Consider the following 5137-nt stretch of genomic DNA (forward strand, 5'->3'; position numbering starts at 1 on the left):
GGACCTCCCCGCTCCCCCGGACCTCCCCGCTCCCCCGAACCTCCCCGCTCCCCCGAACCTCCCTCTCCCCGCTCCCCCGAACCTCCCCCCTCCCCGCTCCCCCGAACCTCCCCCTCCCCGCTCCCCCGAACCTCCCCCTCCCCGCTCCCCCGAACCTCCCCTCCCCGCTCCCCCGAACCTCCCCCTCCCCGCTCCCCGAACCTCCCCCTCCCCGCTCCCCCGAACCTCCCCCTCCCCGCTCCCCCGAACCTCCCCCTCCCCGCTCCCCCGAACCTCCCCCTCCCCGCTCCCCCGAACCTCCCCCTCCCCGCTCCCCCGAACCTCCCCCTCCCCGCTCCCCCGAACCTCCCCCTCCCCGCTCCCCCGAACCTCCCCCTCCCCGCTCCCCCGAACCTCCCCCTCCCCGCTCCCCCGAACCTCCCCCTCCCCGCTCCCCCGAACCTCCCCCTCCCCGCTCCCCCGAACCTCCCCCTCCCCGCTCCCCGAACCTCCCCCTCCCCGCTCCCCCGAACCTCCCCCTCCCCCTAACCTCCCCCTCCCCCTAACCTCCCCCTCCCCGCTCCCCCGAACCTCCCCCTCCCCGCTCCCCCGAACCTCCCCCTCCCCGCTCCCCCGAACCTTCCCCTCCCCCTGCACCGAACCTCCCCCTCCCCGCTCCCCCGAACCTCCCCCTCCCCGCTCCCCCGAACCTCCCCCTCCCCGCTCCCCCGAACCTCCCCCTCCCCGCTCCCCCGAACCTCCCCCTCCCCGCTCCCCCCCGAACCTCCCCCTCCCCCGAACCTCCCCCTCCCCCGAACCTCCCCTCCCCCGAACCTCCCCCTCCCCCGAACCTCCCCCTCCCCCGAACCTCCCCTCCCCCGAACCTCCCCTCCCCCGAACCTCCCCCTCCCCCGAACCTCCCCCTCCCCCGAACCTCCCCCTCCCCCGAACCTCCCCCTCCCCCGAACCTCCCCCTCCCCCGAACCTCCCCCTCCCCCGAACCTCCCCCTCCCCCGAACCTCCCCCTCCCCCGAACCTCCCCCTCCCCGAACCTCCCCTCCCCGAACCCCCGCTCCCCCGAACCTCCCCGCTCCCCCGAACCTCCCCCTCCCCGATCCCCCGAACCTCACCCTCCCCGATCCCCCGAACCTCCCCCTCCCCGATCCCCCGAACCTCCCCCTCCCTGATCCCCCGAACCTCCCCCTCCCCCGAACCTCCCCCTCCCCCGAACCTCCCCCTCCCCCGAACCTCCCCCTCCCCCGAACCTCCCCGTCCACCGAACCTCCCCCTCCCCGCTCCCCCGAACCTCCCCCTCCCCGCTCCCCCTCTCCCGAACCTCCCTCTCTCCCGAACCTCCCTCTCCCCGCTCCCCCGAACCTCCCCCTCCCCGATCCCCCGAACCACCCCTCCCCGATCCCCCGAACCACCCCTCCCCGATCCCCCGAACCTCCCCCTCCCCGCTCACCCGAACCTCCCCCTCCCCGCTCCCCCGAACCTCCCCCTCCCCGCTCCCCCGAACCTCCCCCTCCCCGCTCCCCCGAACCTCCCCCTCCCCGCTCCCCCGAACCTCCCCCTCCCCGCTCCCCCGAACCTCCCCCTCCCCGCTCCCCCGAACCTCCCCCTCCCCGCTCCCCCGAACCTCCCCCTCCCCCGAACCTCCCCCTCCCCCGAACCTCCCCCTCCCCCGAACCTCCCCGCTCCCCCGAACCTCCCCGCTCCCCCGAACCTCCCCCTCCCCGCTCCCCCGAACCTCCACCTCCCCGCTCCCCCGAACCTCCCCCTCCCCGCTCCCCCGAACCTCCCCCTCCCCGATCCCCCGAACCTCCCCCTCCCCGATCCCCCGAACCTCCCCCTCCCCGATCCCCCGAACCTCCCCCTCCCCGATCCCCCGAACCTCCCCCTCCCCGATCCCCCGAACCTCCCCCTCCCCGATCCCCCGAACCTCCCCCTCCCCGATCCCCCGAACCTCCCCCTCCCCGATCCCCCGAACCTCCCCCTCCCCCGAACCTCCCCCTCCCCCGAACCTCCCCCTCCCCCGAACCTCCCCGTCCACCGAACCTCCCCCTCCCCGCTCCCCCCGAACCTCCCCCTCCCCGATCCCCCGAACCTCCCCCTCCCCGATCCCCCGAACCTCCCCCTCCCCGATCCCCCGAACCTCCCCCTCCCCCGAACCTCCCCCTCCCCCGAACCTCCCCCTCCCCCGAACCTCCCCGTCCACCGAACCTCCCCCTCCCCGCTCCCCCGAACCTCCCCCTCCCCGCTCCCCCTCTCCCGAACCTCCCTCTCTCCCGAACCTCCCCCTCCCCGCTCCCCCGAACCTCCCCCTCCCCGCTCCCCCGAACCTCCCCCTCCCCGCTCCCCCGAACCTCCCCCTCCCCGATCCCCCGAACCTCCCCCTCCCCGATCCCCCGAACCTCCCCCTCCCCGATCCCCCGAACCTCCCCCTCCCCGATCCCCCGAACCTCCCCCTCCCCGCTCCCCCGAACCTCCCCCTCCCCGATCCCCCGAACCACCCCTCCCCGATCCCCCGAACCTCCCCCTCCCCGCTCACCCGAACCTCCCCCTCCCCGCTCCCCCGAACCTCCCCCTCCCCGCTCCCCCGAACCTCCCCCTCCCCGCTCCCCCGAACCTCCCCCTCCCCGCTCCCCCGAACCTCCCCCTCCCCGCTCCCCCGAACCTCCCCCTCCCCGCTCCCCCGAACCTCCCCCTCCCCGATCCCCCGAACCTCCCCCTCCCCGCTCCCCCGAACCTCCCCCTCCCCGCTCCCCCGAACCTCCCCCTCCCCGCTCCCCCGAACCTCCCCCTCCCCGCTCCCCCGAACCTCCCCCTCCCCGCTCCCCCCGAACCTCCCCCTCCCCGCTCCCCCGAACCTCCCCCTCCCCGCTCCCCCGAACCTCCCCCTCCCGCTCCCCCGAACCTCCCCCTCCCCGCTCCCCCGAACCTCCCCCTCCCCGCTCCCCCGAACCTCCCCCTCCCCGCTCCCCCGAACCTCCCCCTCCCCGATCCCACGAACCACCCCTCCCCGATCCCCCGAACCACCCCCCTCCCCCTCCCCCCTCCCCCTCCCCCTCCCCCTCCCTCCCCGCTCCCCCCTCCCCCTCCCTCCCCGCTCCCGCTCCCATTCCCGCTCCCCCTCCCTCCCCGCTCCCCCTCCCCGCTCCCGCTCCCCCTCCCCGCTCCCCCCTCCCCCTCCCCGCTCCCCCTCCCCGCTCCCCCTCCCCGCTCCCCCTCCCCGCTCCCCCTCCCCGCTCCCGCTCCCCGCTCCCGCTCCCCATCCCTCCCCAGTCCTCACCCCGCTCCCCCTCCCCAGTCTCACCCCGCTCCCCCTCCCCAGTCCTCACCCCGCTCCCCCTCCCCAGTCCTCACCCCGCTCCCCCTCCCCAGTCCTCACCCCGCTCCCCCTCCCCAGTCCTCACCCCGCTCCCCCTCCCCAGTCCTCACCCCGCTCCCCCTCCCCAGTCCTCACCCCCGCTCCCCCTCCCCAGTCCTCACCCCGCTCCCCCTCCCCAGTCCTCACCCCCGCTCCCCCTCCCCAGTCCTCACCCCGCTCCCCCTCCCCAGTCCTCACCCCGCTCCCCCTCCCAGTCCTCACCCCGCTCCCCCTCCCCAGTCCTCACCCCGCTCCCCCTCCCCAGTCCTCACCCCGCTCCCCCTCCCCAGTCCTCACCCCGCTCCCCCTCCCCAGTCCTCACCCCGCTCCCCCTCCCCAGTCCTCACCCCCGCTCCCCCTCCCCAGTCCTCACCCCGCTCCCCCTCCCCAGTCCTCACCCCGCTCCCCCTCCCCAGTCCTCACCCCGCTCCCCCTCCCCAGTCCTCACCCCGCTCCCCCTCCCCAGTCCTCACCCCGCTCCCCCTCCCCCGTCCTCACCTCTCCCCCGTCCTCACCCCGCCCCCCGTCCTCACCCCGCCCCCCGTCCTCACCCCGCCCCCCGTCCTCACCCCGCCCCCCGTCCTCACCCCCGCCCCCCGTCCTCACCCCGCCCCCCGTCCTCACCCCGCCCCCCGTCCTCACCCCCGCCCCCCGTCCTCACCCCGCCCCCCGTCCTCACCCCGCCCCCCCGTCCCTCACCCCGCCCCCCGTCCTCACCCCGCCCCCCGTCCTCACCCCGCCCCCCGTCCTCACCCCGCCCCCCGTCCTCACCCCGCCCCCCCGTCCTCACCCCGCCCCCCCGTCCTCACCCCGCCCCCCCGTCCTCACCCTGCCCCCCCGTCCTCACCCCGCCCCCCGTCCTCACCCCGCCCCCCGTCCTCACCCCGCCCCCCCGTCCTCACCCCGCCCCCCGTCCTCACCCCGCCCCCCGTCCTCACCCCGCCCCCCGTCCTCACCCCGCCCCCCGTCCTCACCCCGCCCCCCGTCCTCACCCCGCCCCCCGTCCTCACCCCGCCCCCCCGTCCTCACCCCGCCCCCCGTCCTCACCCCGCCCCCCGTCCTCACCCCGCCCCCCGTCCTCACCCCGCCCCCCGTCCTCACCCCGCCCCCCGTCCTCACCCCGCCCCCCGTCCTCACCCCGCCCCCCCGTCCTCACCCCGCCCCCCCGTCCTCACCCCGCCCCCCCCGTCCTCACCCCGCCCCCCGTCCTCACCCCTCCCCCCGTCCTCACCCCTCCCCAGTCGTCCCTCACCCCTCCCCAGTCGTCCCTCACCCCTCCCTAGTCGTCCCTCACCCCTCCCTAGTCGTCCCTCACCCCTCCCCAGTCGTCCCTCACCCCTCCCCAGTCGTCCCTCACCCCTCCCCAGTCGTCCCTCACCCCTCCCCAGTCGTCCCTCACCCCTCCCCAGTCGTCCCTCACCCCTCCCCAGTCGTCCCTCACCCCTCCCCAGTCGTCCCTCACCCCTCCCCAGTCGTCCCTCACCCCTCCCCAGTCGTCCCTCACCCCTCCCCAGTCGTCCCTCACCCCTCCCCAGTCGTCCCTCACCCCTCCCCAGTCGTCCCTCACCCCTCCCCAGTCGTCCCTCACCCCTCCCCAGTCGTCCCTCACCCCTCCCCAGTCGTCCCTCACCCCTCCCCAGTCGTCCCTCACCCCTCCCCAGTCCTCACCCCAGTCCTCACCCCAGTCCTCACCCCTCCCCCCCGTCCTCACCCCTCCCCCCCCGTCCTCACCCCTCCCCCCCGTCCTCACCCCCTCCCCCCCGTCCTCACCCCTCCCCCCCGTCCTCA

This window comes from Chiloscyllium plagiosum, unplaced genomic scaffold (assembly GCF_037043375.1).
Source record: "Chiloscyllium plagiosum isolate Xiang-an unplaced genomic scaffold, Cpla_swu_hap1 HiC_scaffold_3, whole genome shotgun sequence".
NCBI lineage: Eukaryota > Metazoa > Chordata > Chondrichthyes > Orectolobiformes > Hemiscylliidae > Chiloscyllium > Chiloscyllium plagiosum.